We start from the raw sequence: 22,964 nt of genomic DNA, 5'->3' as shown, positions 1-22,964 counted from the left end.
TCTCTAGCCTCTAGGCAATTAAAATAATAAATATGTACATATACTCTTCTCTGTATAAATGCCAATCTCCCATGAGTATAGAAAATCTGAAGCTAGTGCTCTTACTCTGTTACATGGGCACTAAACCTACCATGGCATCGCTTTAAAAATACCAAAACAAAACATATTCAAGCCACTCTGTTTGCCAATAGAAGGCTGCGTCTCTCCTCATGAAGTATTGCCATAGTTAAGATCAGCAGAGGCACTCAAGTTGATGCTTCTTTCATATGAATGAGAGGAAGTTGCTGGCAAGGCATACTCTGTGATCTTCAAAATCATTACCTCAAGTCAGTCCTCCAGAGCCCACATTATACTTTGCAAGCATACATATGTACTTGGGGCAGCTAACCTTTCCTGACACTTATGTTGCTGTGGCTGTCCTCTATTTTTAGCATGCTAGCTTGGTTAGACATGAGTATGTCTCCTCAAGCTGGGAGTCACACTTCCAGCTCTAATTGTAGACATCCCTTTACTGAAGGTTGTCAAGGAAGCTGTGGACTGAGGTGAATATATTTATGTACAGTTTTATGTCTGTTCATATTGAAATCCTTAATTTATGGGTTAGGCTCCCAGAAGACTGGGTAGACACCTCTAGATGTATATTTGACATTTGAAGAACCAGAGAACCTTGGAAAAGGTGGGTTATAAATAAAGTTAGTAAAGACCTTTTGGGTGAAGACATAGCCACATGCAGCAGGTATCACCCTCATTGCCATTTTTCACTCACCATAAGGGTTTTTAGGGGAATCTTACATTAAATAAAGGAACACACAGGTTCTTAAACTGATGATAAACATTGCAATTAGAACACTGATAGAGCAGATGGGCACTGTGCTGATAGAAAGGATCCTTTTAGTACATCTGTCTTTGATAATTTCTAAAAGTCAAGCCTTTTGAGATTAATTGATCTCTCAAAAGCAATGTTTTTAATAATGCAACTGAACACATTTTTGTTATGTAGAGCGGCTCTTGCTGGTCCTGGTTTTGGCAATTAAATTAATTTTTCATGAGTTTACAATGCTTTAGGCTACTGTGAAGCCTCTTCTAGCTTCTAAGGATTTTTTAAGTGTGTGAGGCGAATTGTGTTACGCACTTCCATAATCAGAAAGATAATTTAAGTGCCCCCCCTTCTCCCTTTCCCCATTTTATGCAGTGGTTTTCTCTTGAAAAGGTGGTTTTAATACAGCTGGGAATATTCCAAAGATTCTTATAAAAATGGCACATTCCGCTTTTACGTACGTAATGCAACCATTTCCCACTTTTCCTTTTTTATTAATTGATTTGGATGAAAAAACAGGAATGCTTAAATTACATCCTACAAAGAGATTTTATGCAACAACACAAGACAAATGGAAATACTCGAGTAGAAAGAGAATGTGGCAAACAGAGCAAACTTTGTAGGTAATGGTTCTATAAAACAACTGCACTCTGTTCTAGCACAGTGGTTACCAGCCACTGATGTGTTCCCCTGCTCGTACTGGAGGCTTATGTGATTGGTGTGTTAAACTGCAGCTCCCTTAATTAATGAGTGTCTATGTGAGGACCCAGTATACCACAGCTGGCCTTATTCAGAAGTGCTGCAATGGAGTGTGGGCTGCTCCAAACCCCAGACTTGAAGTTAGACTGGATTGCACCACAGCTTCACTGCAAATTTTTATACAACTATCTGAATGGGATTGGCCATGCTCTGGGTTGTATGTGGGCAGTCTGTCTCTGGTAGACTCTTACTGTGGTCTGAAAAGGCAAGCAGTTTCTGTCGTATGTCCATAAAGCAATTAATTGCTTTAAGAGAAATGTGCAGATATATAGAGATATCTTTCTGCAAATGTAAGGAAAATAACTGGAGACTACAGAAATCAGGGACTTGTGAAGGGAAAATGTGTCAGGGGAGGAAATGCTTGACAGCTTTAACAGATACTGGGGTTAGAGACAGACAGTGAGGAGGAGGGAAAAATGAAGACAGGATGGATGAAGCTCTTAAGTACCATAATTAATTTTTCGGAGTGGGAAGTTCATAGAGAACAACTGGGGAATGGGGAAAAGTGTCTAGCCGCCTTTGTGTTCTGCAAAGGATTTTTGTGACTGCAGGCCAATCATAAAATAAATAGACTGACTAAATTACAGCCAGCCTCTTCCCTCCAAACTTGAAGAAACCTTTTAGTGGAATAACTGTTGCTAGACTTTGTTCTTCTGTAATCATAACAGTTATTCCTCATGGAGGATTCTGCAAGGGACTGGAAAATGTAGTAGTCAGAAAAATCCCAGATGGAGTCCAATCCTCAAGGGAGATTTCTGATCTTTCTCTAATGATCAGTAAAAGCTGAGCTCAGGCAAGCACTGCCTGAGTGTAAGAGAACTTCTTTCATATCAGTGAGACTGTCACTACTCTGGCCACTGACATGAAACCATCATTGGAGTAGACAGTGACATGTATTAGTGTGGTTGTGCACTCCTCATCTTTCTTCCACGAAGTGGTCCTTGCCCACCAAGCACACTTTTAGACACAAAATTGAAATGTAAGTGGAGGAAAGTGACAGGGCTATCGAGGCAGTTTGGAGGGTTGAATCCTTACCTTGAGGAACAGGGTTGGGGGAAATAAAGCTACCAGGCAGTGAGGTGGACCAGTGGGCAGGATGGTAGCGGATAGATGTTATGTTCAGTAGCTGAGTAGCGGAACTAAAGCATGTGTTGAAGATAGAAAATGTGGGAGAGGGGCAAGTGTGATTGACGGTTTCAGCCATCTGATGACAGCTGTGAGATTTTAAGAAAGGACATTACCACCTCCTCTTGATACCTGTACACAGTGAGGGATTTGCATTTGGGTACCCTGTGCCACCCCTTCTACCATGCTCAGATAGTTCATGTTCTTGCTGTGTGGTCTGCACGTGGTACAGACCTGAAACCACAGAGCCTGCTGTCATTGTGTCAGTAGTCAAAAGCTATCATGTAACCTTACAAGCTTGATAAAGACAGAGCATAGGTGCGCTGTTCCAGAAGCTGGGGAAGAGCCAGACTGTGACTGATAGCCATAATATGGCCCTTGCTTTTCCCTTGCTCTGTGGGGAAAGTAAGCTGGGCCAGTCCTTTTTTTGGTGCAACTTCCTTCCTTCTTTGCACTGACTCAGCTGCACTGTTTGGCAGGTTGGAGCTAAGACTCTGCCCATCTACATGGGAGGGGGAATAACAATCCTGTGGAGACTGCTCTCCTTTCTTGTGTGTGATCTCACTGGCCTGCCCAAAGGGGTTTTAGGAGCATTTTAAATGATCCCTTGGCTCCTCTGCAGGGATGCATGCAGTGATGTTTACGATGTGGCATGGCTGCAGGTCATAATAGACAATGTCTGCATCACAGCCTTCTAGCTATAGCTGGTTAGTAAACAAATTTTAAAAGAATCAGTATGGAAAGTTCAACAATTTCAGAAGTTCTCAACAATTTCATAATGTTCTGATTAGCAGTTCTCTTAACAGTAAATTTGATAAGTAAATTTGCCTTTGAAAATGAAGCAAAATTAGTGGGAAGCAATTTAATTTCTTTTAAAACATTTATTTGTATTCCTGTTAAAGGCTGTGCTGAAATAAGAAGTTCCTGAGTTTGAGCGATGGCCATAATATTTTTTGCACAAGAACTTTCTGTTCCTTCATTAAGGGATAATTGATTGAGGTCAGAAGTTTTGGAGGGTCTTTGGAGCTTTTTAATCCAGCACCTTCATGTGACGCTCAATACATCAATAAGACACTCTCCCATAGGAGAGGTGGAGGAGTAATTGAGATGCTGTACCAGCTGGAATCCAGATGAAGAATTCATTTGGAAGCTTAATCACAATCATGTTCTACACTAAATATTCATCTGCCTGTCTCCCAAAGTGTGCAGGAAATGAAGTTGTCAAGGGAGAGTGGGATTTTGCATAGCGAGGAAATATACACCTTCAATGTTAGACTGAATATGCAAGAGAGCTCTAACAGCATTGCAGCAGCTTGTTTATTTCTCGTTTTATTTCTCCAGCAATTTTCTAAATATTTATATGCTGTTGATCATCTCTACAGCTTGTAAAATGAAGTGTTCTTGAAGGCTTGGGTGTCTGTGCTTTGGGATAAAAGAGTAACATTCTTATTTAGATAAGCTAGTACTTTATTGAACTAGCATACAGAGATTTTGGAGGTGTAAATAAACTAAAGGACATGTTTGGCTTTTCTAAACTGAACTGACAGGCCATGACTTTTGCAGTTCAATGCAAACTGTAAATTAATATAAACACAGTGTGCGATTACCAGCAGTTACATTACTCATTTTTGCAGGGGGAACTGTGGCTTTTGGGCATCTCTGAAAATCAGGCCCAAGATTTGTCAAGCTGAGTGCCCAGAAACTGACAATCAATGTCCACTCCTGAAACTGTTTGCTTTAATCCAAAATGGGGATACTTGACAAATTTTCAAGCATATTGAATGAACCATAATATGATTTGATGATTGTGTGTACGTGGTTGTATTTCCAAGTGTCGTTTTATTAACATAAAATAATCTGAATACACAAGTAATGAGATCAACTTTCTTACTCCTCTCTTAACAATGGTATGGGCATATAAGATACCATCATGGAGATGCTGGCCTGTTCTGTTCTCTTCAAAAGGGTGATCATTAATATACCTTGCACCTCTGGAGACACCTTTGAGATCTCTTTAAAAGTATGTTTTAATGTTATCTACATTCGGAAGAGCTGAGTTTAATATAATTTTTGGTAAATGTTGTTTATAGTAAATCATATTAAAATGAGTGGCCACGTTAGAAAACTTGGCTTTGTGACACACAAGGTAAGGCTGGATTTTTTTTTTTCAATGCCAGGTTCAGAAACCAAAAGTCCAGACTCCTGCTTTAATTACTACATGAACTTGCTTCAAATCCTTGTTAATGTGAACGAGGGCATAGATCCTCAGCTGGTGTTAATTGTCATAGCTTCATTGAAGTCAATGGAGTGATGTCAGTTTTCACCACTGGAGGAGCTGTTTCAGAGTTTGCAAACATAATTCCTTTCCAAGTGATGCTGTTTTAGTAAATTGGCTTAATGGGAGAATTTTATCTTTAGCTCTTCTAGTTAACCGGGTGGAGCAATTTTGTTAACACAATTATAAAATATATGTACTCAATATCAATACAGTATACAATATGAATCACATATGGTGCTTAAGGTTACTATTTCTGACTGCTTTCCATTCTTATTTCATGGGAGGGTTGATCTGTAGTGTGTTTTGCCTTCTGTTTGGCACATATCTGATTGAGATAAAATGTTTTATTCTCAGTACAAAGCTTCAAGTCTGTGCTTATTTCTCTTGAACAATGTCACCCATTCCTAATTAATATATTATGCGTGCGCGTGCACACGCACCCACACCCCCCATGTTAAAAGAAAAATAAGATTGAAGAGTAAAGCATTCAGACTGTCGGAAATGCCAGAATTAAGCTTACCTGTCACCTAGACAGTCTGACTCCATGCTCCCCTAACCCGCTTGGCTTCTCATCCCAATCCCAGGCCCTGTCCAGTCAGTCCCAGTCTCTTCTCTTCCCCAGCCTTCTTCTCCAGTCCCAGGCTCCATTATCTTTTTGTCCCAATCTATTCCCGCTGCCACTAGCTCCCTTCCCTTACTCCCTGTCCCAAGTCTGGCTCCTGTCCTATTTAGAAATTGAGTCAGACTATTTTGTTCTCCTCCTTACCTGGGTGCCAGAAGAGGAACAGTGAGAGCACAGGGGAGATGCTATCCCTTGCCCTGAGTTCTGGTGCCCAGTGCCACAGCACTTGCAGGAAAGCAGCAATTGCAGGAACGTCCTGCTTAGCTCCTTCAGCCCTGGGCTGGAGCATACCCCATGCAAATGGAAGCTTCAGGGATCATGGAGGCCAAGCTCTAACAAGTGACTACTGAGCATGTATGAAGAGATTGCTGGAGGCTCATAACTTGGCTACATTTGGGAAGTTTTTAATGAGAATAACAAAAGGCACATCTCTGGTACCAGGGCAACCACCCTGTGAAATATTAAGACCTTGCTTCAAAGCATGGAGACGTTAGAACTTCTAAACAAAAGGGTAATGGGAAATTTTTTGACATGGGCAAAATGGTATTTTCCTTTAACCCCATTTTTTGGAAATGGCTGACCCAGCTTTACAGAAAACTTAAAAATAGAAGGTTTAGCCTGAGGCAGATAGCCAGCATGGAAAATCTCAGCCCCAATGGTTACATTTTGGCAAATTTATCAGCAACTGAAAACAGGGAAATATTGGGCAAACCTTAACTATTGCTACCAGCTCCACCTATGATTGATAAATGGCATAAACCCCTTGTTTCCAAGTAAGAACAATACCTTTAACTCTGAATGTGATCTCTTAAAATGGTATGTCAGGAGTGGGCTTAAATTTCCAAGGGGTGCAATGGATCTTCTACACCACTTCTCCTGGGCTGATCGATCACCGCCTTTCCTGAGTCTGCCTTTTCTCTTTTGATACATCATTGCATCTCTTTGCTAGTTGGTGCAGCATGGCTCATGGCTGCAGCTACATCTTGGCGGTCTTGTGTTCTGAATTACTCCACTCTTTTCTCTTACCTTCCTGGTGCCTCTACACACTTGCTCACTGTTCTCATGCCTGACAGTTAACATACCTTGCCTTTCAGCATGCAGTCTCCCAGTTGCCATGACTTCCCACTTCCTCATTCCACTTTTTTTTTAAAATTTGGGAATGAAGGAGTTAATTGGTCAGTAGCTCAGTACTTCACCTAGGCTCTGATAAAGTAAATCACTTGATCGATCATGTGAGTAGCCCGCTTGACTTGAATGGGGCTACTCTGTGCTTGATTCAGCAAAATGTGAATGTTTTTGCTGGATCAGGGTTTAAACCGTACCATACTTCCTGTTAGCATGAAAATGAACATTTGTAATGAAGGGATTCTAAGAGTGGAAAATCGACAGTAGTAGTAAATCTCGCTGTAGTAATGCCATGATGTGGTTTGTTGTCTCTAAGTATTGCAGTAATCAAAATAGCTTACGATTATAAAAAAGAGAAAAGATCTGGGTTTGTGTTTTCACAGAGAAAAAAGTGTGTTCTTTCAGATACACCTCTACCTTGATATAACACGACCCGATATAACTCGAATTCGGATATAACGCGGTAAAGTAGCACGCTGGGGGCGGGGCTGCACGCTCCGGCAGATCAGCGCATCAGCGTGTCTGGCTCCAACACGCTGTTCTGAGTGGCATGTTAAGGGTGCCAGGCCAGGGCCGAGGGGTTGGATAAGGGGCAGAGGGTCTTGGGGGGCGGTCAGGGGACAGGGAGCAGGGGGTGTTGGCTAGGGTGTGGGAGTCCCGGGGGGCCTGTCAGAGGGCGGGGGTATGGATGGGGTTGGGGCAGTCAGGGGACAGGGAGCAGGGGGGTTGGGTAGGAGGTGGGGTCTTGGGGGTGATTAGGGATGGGGGGGTCTCTGGAGGGGGCAGTCAGGGGACAAGGAGTGGGGGGAGTTGGATGGGTCAGAGGTTCTGAGGGGTCAGTCAGGAGTGGGAAGTGACTATTAATCACAGAAATGCTCAAGGCCAAAGCAAGTTTGATATAATGGTTTCACCTATAACGCGGTGAGATTTTTTGGCTCCCGAGGACCGAGTTGTATTAGGGTAGAGGTGTACTGCTGTACTATCCATAAAATTAAAACTACACCCACGATTTTTAAATTTGCTTTGAATTGAAACAGTACACTAGTGTATGACATCTTATTCATTCCCATTTCAGGATCTTATGATTTGTGTCTTATCTTAAAAACTATGTTCTTTATGATATTAGATCAGTTTCACAGTGTTTTGGAAATTATTGCTTAACATTCTTGCAACTTACATTTCTATATGTGTATTATGGTGAGAAAAGCGAAGAGGTAAAGCTTTGTAGTGAAAGCAATGTGCATGTGACCGCATGCATTTTGCTATTAAGATTAACAGAGCTATTCAGAATTGCGAATATCTTGGCTTTGATCAGACACTTGGCAAAAAAACAGACTATTTTTTTCCAGTGGATTTGGTATGTTGCATTATAGAAGGGTAGAGATGATATCAAACCATGATGCCAGATTTGACATTTGGAAAAGTTCTGATCTGGAGCTACATCCAAGCTTTGTGGCTTAGGTCCATTCCATTTGCACATATTTTGTGGTGTAAATATGAAAAAAACCGGAACGGTTTCCATATTAAATACCATTTTAGTAGTCCCGGTCTTTTGTGCCCATCACTCTTCTGTGCATTTGGCACGCAAATATCTTTACAAGAGTCTTGCCACATCAATTTTTGTCATAAAGTTCCTGGTCTAACACACCATTTGTACACAGGTGGATTCCACTGACTCAAATAGAGGTGCTGCAGATATGTTTAGTATTGGATCACAATGATGTTTCCTATTAATAAAATCACTTTACTCAATAGAAATGTGTAAAAAAAATTATATATGTAAAATATGCCAGATGGAAATATGATCTATTATTAAGGTTGTCCGACATTTTCCATTATAAGGCCCTGTTTTCAGTTGCTTATGATGCTGCCAAACTATAGCTGGGCTGAAATTTTCCATGCTGGGTGTCTGCCTCAGGCAGGATTTTCTGGAAAATTGCAGGCAAAACGATTCCGCTTTCTTCTGAAATTGAGGCTGGGAAAAAATATTTTGTTCTGCCATTGTTAAAAACTCTGGCAACCTTTACCTTAAAAAGCTCTAGTGTCCCCTTGCTTTGGAGCAGGGACTGGAAATTTGGCAGGGGAATGGCCTTTGTGTCAGGGATTTGCATTCTGCCATAACTGTGAAAATCTGCCCAAATTTGGCCAAGTTATAAACTTTTCAAATATTGCATTTTCCATGTGCTCAGTAGAGATGTAGCTTTTAGCAGCTAAATTGCCCAAAGATTCTATGCACGCTGGGCATGCTCCAGCTCAGAACTGAGCAGGAGTTTTCCTACAATCGTGGTTTTGAACTGCTGCACCTGCAGGCTGTGCTAGGTCATGAAACCTGAACTCAGAGCAACAAGTCTGTCTCTTCTGTGCTCTCAGTGGAACCCCCTGCCCACTGGTGTCCAGAGAGAACAGAAGAGGAAGCAGCCTGACTTAAAGGCAGAGGGAACAAGGGCTCGACAGTGGGAAGGGAAGGGGAGAGTAGACTGGTTCAAGTACAATGCGGTGAGAGACTGGGACTAAAGGCTGGTGGAGAAGAAAACTGGGCTGGGAATTGGTGTTAGGGGCAGACTGAGACTGGCTGGTTTGGAGCCTGGGACTAAGAGCAGGGAAGGGAAATGAGGGTGGGACTGGGAGCTAGGAGGTGTGGGAAGACTGAGATTGGATGAGATGCTGGGAGAAGCCTGGAATTGGCAAAGGGATTGGGGCTGTGAACCAGTGGTGCAGTGAGGGAAGGAGTAATAGAGGGCGGCACAACAGATTTGACAAGGAGCTGGAGTTGGGCAGCGGGATGGATAAATTGTGGATAAATTGGAGAGAGTCCAGCGAAGGGCAACAAAAATGATTAGGGGACTGGAACACATGAGTTATGAGGAGAGGCTGAGGGAGCTGGGATTGTTTAGCCTGCAGAAGAGAAGAATGAGGGGGGATTTGATAGCTGCTTTCAACTACCTGAAAGGGGGTTCCAAAGAGGATGGCTCTAGACTGTTCTCAATGGTAGCAGATGACAGAACGAGGAGTAATGGTCTCAAGTTGCAGTGGGGGAGGTTTAGATTGGATATTAGGAAAAACTTTTTCACTAAGAGGGTGGTGGAACACTGGAATGCGTTACCTAGGGAGGTGGTAGAATCTCCTTCCTTAGAGGTTTTTAAGGTCAGGCTTGACAAAGCCCTGGCTGGGATGATTTAACCGGGAATTGGTCCTGCTTTGAGCAGGGGGTTGGACTAGGTGACCTTCTGGGGTCCCTTCCAACCCTGATATTCTATGATTCTATGATTCTATGATGGGTGTGGGGGCTGGGACTGACTGGGCAGAGGCTGGGACAAAGAGCTGGGGGTGGTGGAGGAGAACTGAGATCTCCTGGGAAGGAGATTGGGACTGGGAATGAATGGGATGGGGAACATGGGCAGTGTACTGTGAGGAATGACTGAGCTGGGGGAGAGACCCAAGTTGGATGAGGCTACAGGAGTGGAAGGAGGAACTGGGAATGGCTGGATAAGGGAATTGCAACTGGGTGAGAGAGATGGAGACATGAAGACGGGAGGGGTGAGAGAGGGATTTGCTGAACATTAAGACTTAGAAGGGGATGTGAAGCTGAGAATGGGATTGTGATGAAGTACCAGGGGTGGGGAACAGACCAGGATTGGGACAGGGATATGTTGGAGTGGAAGTGGCAGAAAGGGTCAAGAGTGGGGGAAATGAGCAGACCAGTCTGTGTCCGCTACATCACATTCCCCTCCAGAGCCTGGAGTGGATCCCATATTTCCTGAGCCTCACTATTCCTTTTCTGTCAGCAAATATCCATGAAGCCCACTAGTGAGGCTCCACATAGAGCAGGGGTGGGCAAACTTTTTGGCCCGAGGTCCACATCTGAGTGGGGAAATTGCATGCAGGGCCATGAATGTAGAGCTGGGGCAGGGAGTTGGGGTGCGGGAGGGAGTGCGGGGTGTAGGAGGGGGCTCAGGGCATGGGAGTGGGGTGCAGGGAGGGGTGCAGGGTGCAGGAAGGGGCTCAGACCAGAGGGTTGGGGTGCACGAGGGGTGTAGCAGGGGGCTCAGGGCAGGGGGTTGGGGTGCAAGAGGGGTGCGACACAAGGTTCAGAGCAGGGGGTTAGGGTGCGGGGTGCAGGAGGGGTTCGGGGTCCAGGCTTCGGCCCAGCGCCGCTTACCTTGGGTGGCTCCGGGGTGGCAACAGCACGCAGTGGGGCTAAGGTAGGCTCCCTGCCTGCCCGGGCCCCGTGCCACTCCCAGAAGTGGCCATCCCTGCGGCCCCGGGGGGTTGGGGGGGGCACAGGGCTCTGCATGCTGCCCTCGCCTGTGGGTACCTCCCCTAAAGCTCCCATTGACCGCAGTTCCCTGTTCCTGGCCAATGGGAGCTGCAGGGGTGGCAATCCCACAGGCCAGATCCAAAGCTGATGGGCTGGATCCGGCCCGCGGGCTGTAGTATGCCCACCCCTGACATAGAGGATGATAAACTGCTATGGCTGTCAGTTACTCTGTTAGCTCAAATGGGAAGGTCTGTGCAGTGGGTTTAAAGATTCCATCCCTGGTGATGATCCATGTGGGTGTCAGTATGAAGCCACATGATGGAATTTCTGTTTTTCTCAATTGGATTTAAAAAAAAACAAACCTAAGAAATCATACACACAAAAGCTACATTAAAATAGCTGTATTAAGGTTGCGCTCAAAATTTGGGAAATGCCAGAATTAAGTCCCCCTTTGCAACCTTAACTCAGTACTCTTGCACATATGTATTCTAATACAGTATTTAATTACATGATCACATGCTGTATTTCCACAAGACCTCTGTCATGTCTGTCATACAACTGAGGTCCACTGACAGCATTACAGATGTTTTTCAAGCTAGGAGCCAGCTGCACGGACAGACCTCCAGAGCTCAAGGCTGTTGCAGAGGCATGGGGTTACTAGCTCCTCTTCGTCTCTGGTCTCCACATCCAAACCAACTGGGAGAGTTTCCAAGGCCTCTCCTATACTGCCTCTGTGCTGACATTGGTGCCTTATTCCTTGTCTAGTAAAGGCGGCTGCAGGGGTTGCCCCAGTTCTTACACTCCTGGAGTGGGTATCTGTTAGGGTGGGCTGGGCCTGCTGCACTCCTGCCATACGCACAGCCCTTTGCTGGTGCAATGGGGTTTGGAGTTAACATACCATTGAGATGTACGGGGGCAGTTCGTGCATCTCAGAACTATTGTTTCAGGTTTTCTGCAGACTCGGACAGATATTGCTGCATTGATCACATTTTTAGGAATTTCTTCAGCCAAAAAGGCTAACAACTTTTTAAAATGAGTTTGGTGTAATTGCATGACTCGAGGAGTTGGGATCCTAGATATGGACCTGTAATACCTACACTTTAATCCAGCCCTGTTGAAATTACTGCTACTAATAATATTCCCACAGCGTTTTTTGGGAGAGTAATGTTGTTAACCAGAGTGTCCTGGAGAAATTCTTGCTCCAGTCCTCAGTGGCTCTGGCTGGCTTGAATGTTTTGCTTATGAAAATGTGCAAACACAGTTCTGTACAGCTATAATAATGAATAAATAAACACAAAATGTAGCAGCTGCACTTTTGTAATTAATTTTATTATAAACATGCCTGATGCTTTTTGCAGTTGCCGACTCAGTGTAAAGGTTCACTTTTCTGATCTTAGTATACAGTATTTAGTGAAGCTGCCCAAATGCCTTTGAATATTGCATGCTAGGGTCATCTAGTAGTACAATAAGTACACTATACAATTATTATTTCCTGCTCTGATGCTGAGTTTTGATTTTTAGAATCAGAACTTTCAAATTACATCTGAAGTCATGTAAGATGAGCAGTAGCTTTGTGTTCTTCAGGCAACTTAATCAAAAAGTAATAGTGTACTTCAAGAGAAGTCAAAACAACTTTGCAAAGGCTCATTTGACCAAGAAGCCTATCTTAATATTAGGGCTTCTTAATATGTATGGCTTCTGGCAACAGCACTATGTATCTTTGTATGAACATGACATTAGCAAGTAAAAGTTGAGGTTTTAGCTGTTGGTCAGTGCTGTTCAGTTGAACTTCAATAACCATTAAAGAGAGAAAGGAATTGCATTTATTTTAAATTACAAAAGCTGTGTATAAGGAAATCTAGTTTTGAGGAAGTAACTGAAAAATAAGTTATGCCAAAATATCCCTGTGATGTGTCAAGAAAAACAAAACAAACTAAAGATTGAGTTATAACCTGTTGTGTTGCTAATTCCTGTTTAAATATTTTATATAAAAAAATTTGCCATATTCAGAAGTGAAATGCTTTGGTTTTTTTCCATTTGCTTTGTGGAAGAAGAAGTAATTAAGCTGTTTCACTGTGTTTTCTGTAGTTTGACCGACATCTGACTGAACACTCTTTAGTCAACTCTGAAGTAGTATTTTCCATCATAAGAAGAGATTTGTTTTCCTTCACATGTTTAAAACCCAGCACTTTCCTTGGATCTCTTGCCAACTTCTTTTTAAAAATTATGTATTTTTATTTTTATAAACTCTAAATTTATTGAGTTGAACTGGACACCATATAGCGAGTTTTTGAGAGAGGATGATAATGCCTTTTTAATTTAACATAGCATAAAGAGAGCAGGAACAGATGTTATAAAGTTCTTTGATGTCTGTTATCCCTGCAAATTTGTTTTTGGTAATATCAGACAGGCACTTGGAGAGGCCTAAGATATTTACGTTCCGAAGGAGTTGTTTGGAGTCAAAAGCGGCATGTACAGTATGAAACTTCGTTTGTCAGGCTGCTGCATTTGTTATGCTGCCACAGCCTGTCTCTTTCCTAGTCTTTGCAGGGAGTATCTTCAGTAAGTTCTTATCTTTTTAAGTATTGCTTTGATTAGAGAGCCTTTCACGGCAGCTCCTGCCAGAGTTGGATTACACATTAGAAGCACTTGAGTGACTTAGGAGCCTATGTCTTAGAATCATAGGACTAGAAGGGACCTCGAGAGGTCATCTAGTCCAATTCCTTGCACTCATGGCAGGACTAAGTATTATTCCCTTGACTTTCAATGAAATGTAGGCTTTCAAGGGCCTAAGGCCCAGATTTTTAAATGTATTTAGATTCAGTGTTCCAGTGCCTAAATCTTATTTTCAAAAGTGAATTAGGCACTTAGCAGCCTCAGTCTCACTGAATGTCAGTGAAGTGAAATTTAGACTCCTAAATTATTTAGGCATTGCAACGCTGAGTAGAAGAACATCGGAATACCTTTAAAAATATAGGGCCTAAGGCCACTTTTGATAGTGGGATTTATGTTCGTAAGTCATTTTGGAGCTTTTGGAAACTTTATGCAGCATCTTCATGCCATGCTGACTCAACAGCACCTCCTGTTTGTCAGCAAGTGCTGCATGTGGCTGAAGAGACTTGTCCTCTGAATTGTAATGCACTAGCTCATCTGGGATTTCTGTGCCCAATTTCTTCTCTCCTCTTTATTCCCATGCCCTCTCAGTTGCTTTCACACATGCAGTTTCTCTCCTTTTGTAGCTGGTAGTGATACTGTGCTAAGTTAAACCCCCAAATATATTATAATAGTGCACACTGTGTCTGCCTGACAGAAGAATATGATGCATCAATTTGTATTCTTTTTTGCCACCAAATATGCATTGTAAACTTTTGGACATCACAGCACTGTTTTTTTAATTCCTATAGATCAGAGTCTTTTACAATTTCTTCAGCTATTAAACATACAGTCATTTTTTTCTGGTGCCCTTCATGTGAGAATTGAGTGTTTTACAAAGCAGCAGTAAGGGTCCAACCTTGTCACATCCTGTGGGCATCAATTGGGAATTGAGGGTTCTCAATATCTTGCATTGTTTCATGTTCTCTATGTGTATAAATCTCCCCACTGTATTTTCCACTGAATGCATCCGATGAAGTGAGCTGTAGCTCACGAAAGCCTATGCTCAAATAAATGTGTTAGTCTCTAAGGTGCCATACGGACTCCTTTTCTTTTTGAGTATATTGCAGTATTGAGCAGACAGGAATATAAGTAGAGATCCATGGCCAGATTTAAGCAATTGTTTTGTAATCTAGTTTTAAACCTCCTCATTGATTATTCTTTCTCTATGTCCTGGAAAAGTGAATTACTTAGGCAAGACTTATAATAAACTCATGAACCTATCAGACTTAAGGTTATATTTAGGGAGGCATCAAGAAGCACCCTGAGATCTTCTGTTATAATTTCAGTGGGGGAAACCATTTCTCAGCTGTGCAGTAACTGGAATGCCATTAACATCTGGTTGGACCCTAATCGCTGTATTTGATTTTGAGAGCAGAACCCTGACTCATCAAAATTTTATTTCCAGTAGAAGCAGTGGGTTTTATTAACGTAAATTAACGATCCATAGTACTGTTAACCCTTTTGACCTGAGCTATGAGCCAATATCCGGGGCGTTGTAGTTTTTTCTGTTGGGGGATGAAATTGGTGATGGAGTCAGGAGTTTCTTTGATATATTTATTGACAAAGAATCCACACAAAGTCCTGTTTCCCTGAACACAGTTTGAATCAAAGAGGAGGCAGTTTCTCATTTACAAGCCTCATGCTCCCAGGGTTTCTCTCAGGTTTTCTAGGGTTTCTCTCAGGGTTAATGCACATTGGAAAAAATAACCCCAACGATACATATGATATGATGGGGGCTAGTTTAGCTACAGCTAATCAGGAGAAAGATCTTGCAGTCATCGTGGATAGTTTGTCGAAGACATCCACGCAGTGTGCAGCGGCAGTCAAAAAAGCAAGTGGGATGTTAGGAATCATTAAAAAAGGGACAGAGAATAAGATGGAGAATATCTTATTGCCCTTAGATAAATCCATCGTACGCCCACATCTTGAATACTGCGTACAGATGTGGTCCCCTCATCTCAAAAAAGATATACTGGCATTAGAAAAGGTTCAGAAAAGGGCAACTAAAATGATTAGCGGTTTGGAATGGGTCCCATATGAGGAGAGATTAAAGAGGCTAGGACTTTTCAGCTTGGAAAAGAGGAGACTGAGGGGGGATCTGATAGAGGTATATAAAATCATGAGTGGTGTGGAGAAAGTGAATAAGGAAAAGTTATTTACTTGTTCCCATAATATAAGAACTAGGGGCCACCAAATGAAATTAATGGGCAGCAGGTTTAAAACAAATAAAAGTAAGTTCTTCTTCACTCAGCGCACAGTCAACTTGCTTGAGGAGGTTGTGAAGGCTAGGACCATAACAGGGTTTAAAAAAGAACTGGTTAAATTCATGGAGGTTAAGTACATTAATGGCTGTTAGCCAGGATGAGTAAGGAATGGTGTCCCTAGCTTCTGTTTGTCAGAGGGTGGAGATGGATGGCAGGAGAGAGATCACGAGGTCATTACCTGTTAGGTTCACTCCTTCTGGGGCACCTGGCACTGGCCACTGTCAGTAGACAGGATACTGGGCTGGATGGACCTTTGGTCTGATCCAGTATGGTCATTCTTATGTTCTTATGTTATGTGGTTATGCTTCTGATTGTCTCCTTGGCTTTTTTGCTGGCTTCTCCCAGTCTGTTGTCTCAGTGCTTCTGCTAACACCCCCTCCCCCAGAAGCTCAGTTTCTGACTGTGCTTGCATGTGGCCTGTGTTTTGGGTAGCGACTCCTGTTGTTTCAGCTGTCTTGTTCCAAAAAGGAATTTAACTGCTTCTTACATAGGATAAGATAGGATTAAAATTAAAACTGGACAAACTGGAAAAATGGTCTGAAGTAAATAGGATGAAATTCAATAAGGACAAATGCAAAGTACTCCATTTAGGAAGGAACAATCAGTTGCACACATACACAATGGGAAATGACTGCCTAGGAAGGAGTACTGTGGAAAGGGATCTGGGGGTCATAGTGGACCACAAGCTAAACATGAGTCAACAGTGTAACGCTGTTGCAAAAAAAGAGAATGTCATTCTGAGATGTATTAGCAGGAGTTTGTAAGTAAAACACGAGAAGTAATTCTTCTGCTCTACTCTGCACTGATTAGGCCTTAACTGGAGTATTGTGTCCAGTTCTGGGTGCCACATTTTAGGAAAGATGTGGAGAAATTGAAAAAAAAAGTCCCGAGAAGAGCAATAAAAATTATTAAAGGTCTAGAAAACATGACATATGAGGGAAGATTGAAAAAATTGGGTTTGTTTAGTCTGGAAAAGAGAAGACTGAGAGGGGACATGATAACAGTTTTCAAGTATGTAAAAGGTTGTTCCAAAGAGGAGGAGGAAAAATTGTTTTTCTTAACCTGTGAGGATAGGAGAAAAAGCAATGGGCTTAAGTTGTAGTAAGGGAGGTTTAGGTTGGACATTAGGAAAAAAATTCTTAACTGTCAGGGTGGTTAAGCACTGGAACACATTGCCTAGGGAGGTTGTGGAATCTCCATCATTGGAGACTTTTAAGAGCAGGTTAGACAAACACCTGTCAGGTATGTTCTAGATAATTAGTCCTGTCACAAGTGCAGGGGACTGGACTAGATAACCTCTCAAGGTCCCTTCCAGTTCTATAATTCTATGATATTATCCTGAATAAAGGACATCTATCTTGCCCAACAGCTTCAAAAAGGCTTCAAACAACCTCCGTCATAACATCATGTATTCTTGGAAGATTTCAGAATGGTCTAATTTTGTCATCTTTTCCTCCCACAGCCTTTGATCATACTACTCTTAGTCTGTGTCTAAATTAATTTTATGTAGTATCTTAACTTATCATTTTACTTAGTATTTTTATAAGCACATCTATCACCTAAGCTTCCTTGGTAGACTTGGATCTTCTGCCTGTAAATTGCTTAGAGCGGAAGCTGTAAACAGAGAGGCTTTGGTAGGAATGTGAAAAATACCCATTGAATTTGGGGTGGGGGGGAAAGACTGGTACTAAATCAAAGAAACTGCATTTTTCTTATGTTCAGATGCATGTAGAATTACATGTTGCAGTGCATGTCTGGAACCATAGAACAAAGGATGTGCAAAACCCACATTTTATCCACATAGTATGGGGAGATCAAAACATGTTTTCACAAACTTGTTGGTGTGGGAATTAACAAGAAAGGAGAAGTAGTGCTCCTTGACCAGGACGTAAAGGAGGAGTGGGTACATTTTTAGTGGAGAAAGCTCATGAGATCATGACTCTTTATCCACCTAATGATCAGCATCACAAGAGCTAAGGATCTGGATACCTGGGGGGTTGGACCGAATTTGCAGTGGGCAAATTCTCTAATAACAGCTTGCAAAAGCAGCAGCTCTAATGGTTTGTTAGAGGTGGTGAAACTCGTGAGCACTGAGAAGTGACTGCATGTCATAATAAATACAGAACCAGCTGAATGGATTAGGGTAGCCAAGGGCTGGTCCAGATAAATAGCTCATTACCCAGCCTGGATTTTTTTTTTCTAGTTTTGTTGGCATTTGGCCATGCCAGATGGCTAATTTTCAGTGGGAGGAAAAAGACTTACCCCAGGGCTAAGTGGATATTATTTGCTAAGAATCTGATGAGATAGCACATTACGTTTTTTGCATGGGGATGAATAACAATAATGTCCAGGGTGGTGATAAATCCTCCTACTATGGTTACTGTTACAAAGAGTAGCATAGAAAAATAATTGCTTACTTTAAAGCATAGATCTTTTTCACCCAAGACTTTCTAATTCTTCCTGTATATTTATTTCCCTTTTCTTTGTCCATGCTGTTTAGTCAACTATATGAAAATGATTAACACTGTAGACAACTAATTAGAATTTAAAGGTCATTCTAATTACAGTTCTGCTCGAGCTCCTCTTGTACCAACACAGATGATCAGTATAGGCCAGGTAGCAAATTTTTAGAAAAAGGCAGCAAACATAGTTTTAATGATCCCAAAAGCTCTCTCTTTCAACTGGAAATATGCTGGGGACTTGCTTATGGTATTTGAGATTTTTCAGTGTTACTTGTGATGTTGGTACTTCAGAAATTATCAGGGTCTCTGTCAGAAGTTTAGAATTGAAACATTTTCAGATGATACACAATAGAGAATGCTATTGAGAACATGCCATGTATTTTTTTTGCCTTCGTTCTACTTTCTACTCTTGTGTAGCTACATCAGGAACTAATGATGTGGCTAGGGAGAGAACAATTTATTTTAAGTACCTTTGTTCCTCAGCCTGCATCAATCATTGATGCACCAGGTCACTTTTTCGAAGTACTGATACTTAAGAGGATTGCTGTTTAAGTTTGGAATAAAAATGTTTAAAATATTTCTTGGCTAACGTTTGAATCTATTGAGAAATACAGGGAATAATGATGTACAAAAAGGCAAAGATGCCGTTGCTAGAAGTGGTCCTTACCTTGGTCTCTTATTTATGCAAATAAATTGGACATGGTTGATTTCTTTTTGTTTGTTCCTCTCTTCCCCTCCCCTCCCCCATCAAAGGTATCAAAATAAACAATGGAAGAGAATTATTTTATCCAAGAGCTCATTTTGACTGGAGTGGACCAAGTCCAGTTAAAAAACCCAAAAGTATTACAACGAATTTAAACTACACAAAAGCTGTGACATTATACTGATGACACATATATCTAGAAATTCTTGTTGAAATCCGTTCTAATTACTAGCAGCTTTGTGGTCGTACAGGAGTAATATTTATTAAAAGTAACATGGGAAAGGTGAATATGACTTGAGACAGAATTAATGAAGCTATATCTCATATGTGTTGCCTTGACTGTTTGTTCCTTGATGATGTTTGATGTCTGGTTAAGTTGAGATAGAAAAATAAATAATTCAGGACAAATATGCAGTTTAAAGTTTGCGTATGGGAATAACTGTTGCCTTGGATATCTCATATTCTTCCAGGGCTTTTTGCTCATGAGACTACAAAAATCTTTGGAGGCCCTGGGGGTACTTTGGTGTGCCGTATGAACAATTACCAGGGCAAGGGAGAACTAAGGTGAATGGCTAACATTCTCCTACTCTCAATTGTTGTAAAGAATTATGGCGCACATTTTGAATGGAAGCACAGGGGCTGACATCAGACAACCAGGTGCTATAGAGGCTGCTGAACAAGGTAGGAATCTAATGCCATAGCTTTACCTAGCTAATGCTAGGGTTACCCTGTAAATTGGAGAAGAATGAGTCAGTCGTTTTCTAGCCTTATCCCTAAGTGGAATGTGATTTATAGGAAGAAATGTGTTTAAACCTCTTTTCTTGGCTTGTAAGAAGGCCTAACAACAAAAACATGATAGTGGAGGTGTTTAAATATTTAGACAGGCCTGTCACTGTTTTGTCACCATGAAATGTAGCGGAACAAAGAAAGCTAAATAGTTTCTGTAAGTCTTAAGTCAAAGCATGCCTTTGCAGAAATAAGTACTAAAGGGTAATTACGTTTAGTCTTCTTAATTGCCTGTTCCTTCCTAAGCACATGGTTGATAAAAATGTCTGTGTTGCCAATCTTAATGTTTTATTAGGAAACCACAACTTCACACAGACAGATGTTTAAGGTTCAAATAAAGATGACCCAACTCTTTTATGCGTCTCTATGCTGAGTGAGTTTCCATATGCAGTTGCTATTGTAAGAAAAGGTGTGGATATACAAACCCCTAAACCTCAGCAATCATTCTACTGGATAAAGCAATATTAACCCTTCTTTCTACCCTTTGAATCAGAGGTCAGCATTCAAATTAAGTTGCCCAACGGCTATGCTTTTATCCTTTAAAGTAAGATTTAAATTTTTTTTATACAAATAAAAAAAATTCTCAAATCAATATTTCCTGATTTTTCCTTCTTTCTCAGAAGGTAGTCCTTGCTTTAAAATTCCTGTCCGTCATCCAGTTGTGTCTCACACAGCATATTACTTCATTGAAGTCAATGGAAGTCTCCAGTGGAGTCCAGAATCTGGCCCCTGGAACTCCACAAATTTAATTCTCAATAGTACAAGAATATACTTGTTGTGGACCATGTCTTTGGGTTATTGAACATTGTGGTTATTGTAGGGTTAAACTGATCAAAAATAAAGTTATTCCCACCTTTGTTCGTACCGTGTGGGATTCATGAAAAGCTTTCCTATGGAAGCAGTTATCACTCTCATTTCAACCAAATGAAGGAACTTGAGCTCTAAATTGACTTCTCTTTCGACAGCAAAAGCCTAGTTCTCCCCCTCCAAATATTACTTATGGATTAACTGTAAAATGTTTTTTTTTTCCTGAAGGTTAAGAATGCATTGAATTTGGATAAGATGATAAGAAGGGGGAGGCAAGTCAAAAAAGTGGCTAATGTAATAGCTTAATAATATAATAGGAAGAGCATAAAGACATCAGAGATATAGTCCTCAATTGATAATTCAGTCTCTGAATCTATAAGGATTCTACAGTCATTCATTATGAATTATTGAATCCCTCTGAGTCCATGGCATTGAACCAGAATTAGAGTTATTTCCAAGCAAGATCAAATTACCAGGAATAAGTCATCAGAAGAGGGAGAGAGAAGAAGAAAAAAGAAAATATCGATGGTGAAAGCAGGGTTTGTGTCTGGAATTTGTAAAGCAATATTACTTGTAATGTTAAGGAACATTACAAGTGGCAGTGAACTTAAATGGAGATTCATAAATCCTTTCCTGATCAGAGTTTCCCTTTGTTTTCTAATGGGAGTTTAGGACACATCTTTTTTTTTTGTTGTTATAGCAATCCCTCTAACCTCCTTTGTCCTTTTGTGTTGGGGGTTAGGGGGTTGTTTAATTTAAAGTACTCCTAATTAACCAAGCCCCAACACAGCTTTCGTTCTTTTGCCTCATGACCTCCATTTCTAATGTCAAGTGGAGGGTAACTCCTATGTTAATTTTTGGTTTCCACCATTAGTGTATTGTGCAGGTGCGGGACCTCAACCAGCTTTGCTGAAGGATGTAAAATTATATTATTACATTCCTCAGGCGTTAACTTCAAAGTTTAGATCTGTATCAGGTTCTTTTTTTTTCTAAGTAAGTGGGTGGGGGAGGACACATTTGGATAGAAGGTTGCGATATGGATTGATCTCTAGTATTGAATATATTTATTAGTGAGATTCTGTAAACATTTCCATTCTGAAACAGTCTGTCCATCTATTCCTCTATCCTCACTCATATAGTTGTTTATGTCAGAAGATTCACAGTGAGAAATAAAATCCTTGTAACCTCTCAATGAGCAATATTTTACTAGGATGGAGGTTAATTTTGGTGTCTCTCCCCACCTCCCATGCTCAGGTTTTGGTGAGCATATATCCTGCTGTGGAAGATGTGTGTCCTAGTACAGGGGTTCTCACTCTTTTTCTTGCTGAGGCCCCCCTCAGCATGCTATAAAAGTGCCAGGGCCTGGCAGCGGGGGAGGGGGCAGAGCACGGGGCTCTAGGCCAGGGTGGTGGGAGGGAGTACAGACCTTGGGCATAGGCATGGTTTTACGTCCTTGGGGGGGGGGGGGGGCAGGGGCTTGAGCCAGCTCCGCACAGCAGGGTTCAGGGAGGGAGCGCAACCTTCACCCCCTGACTCACTCAGGAGGCCACCCTGCCTGTCTGGGCTGTGGGGGAAACGCAACCAAAAAATGTAACTCAAAGGGAGGACTCAGTTCAAAAAGTTTGAAAACCACTCAGGGTGCTATGTGCAGGCAGAGAAGTAGCTCAGGGTGCAGGGAGGGGGTAGCTAGAGTCTGTGTAGAGGCGGGGGGGTGTACGGGCAGGGGGGCTCCCAGTGTGGTTCCCAGCTTTGGGGGGGAGTGCTGGGCCTCCCAGCTTCAGCCCCCCCACTGTTCCTGGCTTGGGGATGGAGGTTTGCAGGCTTCAGCCACACATAGCTCCTGGCTTTGGGGGCTGGGGAGGGGGCGCTGGCTTCAGGCCTGCACCGCTCCTGGCTTCAGCGTTGAGGTTTGGGGCACCGGGTTTCAGCTGTGGAGCTCTGTGGCCCCCCTGAAAGGAGTCGTGGACCCCCGATTGAGAACTGCTGTTCTACACCTTCTAGTGTGTATACAATGTGTTCAATTTCTGTTTATTTGGAGGGAAAAAATGGAACTTCCTAAACCTGAACGCAAATTGACAGCATGACAAGCTACCTGTGTTCAGTAGACAAATGAGATCTTTACCAAATGTCCATGTTGTTGCATTCAAATGAGAGAACTTTGTAATGGTACAATTAAATAACCAACGAGGGCGGAGCTCTAGTTGAAAGGAACACTTAGTAATCATGCAGAGCACTACAGCCATCTAGCTTGGTACGAAAGTGGCAGCTTTGCAGGCTGCAGCCCCTTATCCAAGTAATCAGAT

At 42.0% G+C, this 22,964-nt stretch overlaps 1 protein-coding gene across 1 annotated transcript in view; it reads left to right on the top strand.

Moving 5' to 3' along the window:
* The window catches only part of SLIT3 (slit guidance ligand 3), an 801,478-nt gene that overhangs the window by 241,529 nt on the left and 536,985 nt on the right, over window positions 1–22,964 (top strand). The gene's annotated exons all lie outside the window — the stretch shown is intronic.

This window comes from Lepidochelys kempii, chromosome 8 (genome assembly GCF_965140285.1).
Source record: "Lepidochelys kempii isolate rLepKem1 chromosome 8, rLepKem1.hap1, whole genome shotgun sequence".
Lineage (NCBI taxonomy): Eukaryota > Metazoa > Chordata > Testudines > Cheloniidae > Lepidochelys > Lepidochelys kempii.
The sequence above is the reverse complement of the archived record's forward strand: the minus strand, read 5'-3'. Positions and strand labels throughout refer to the sequence as shown.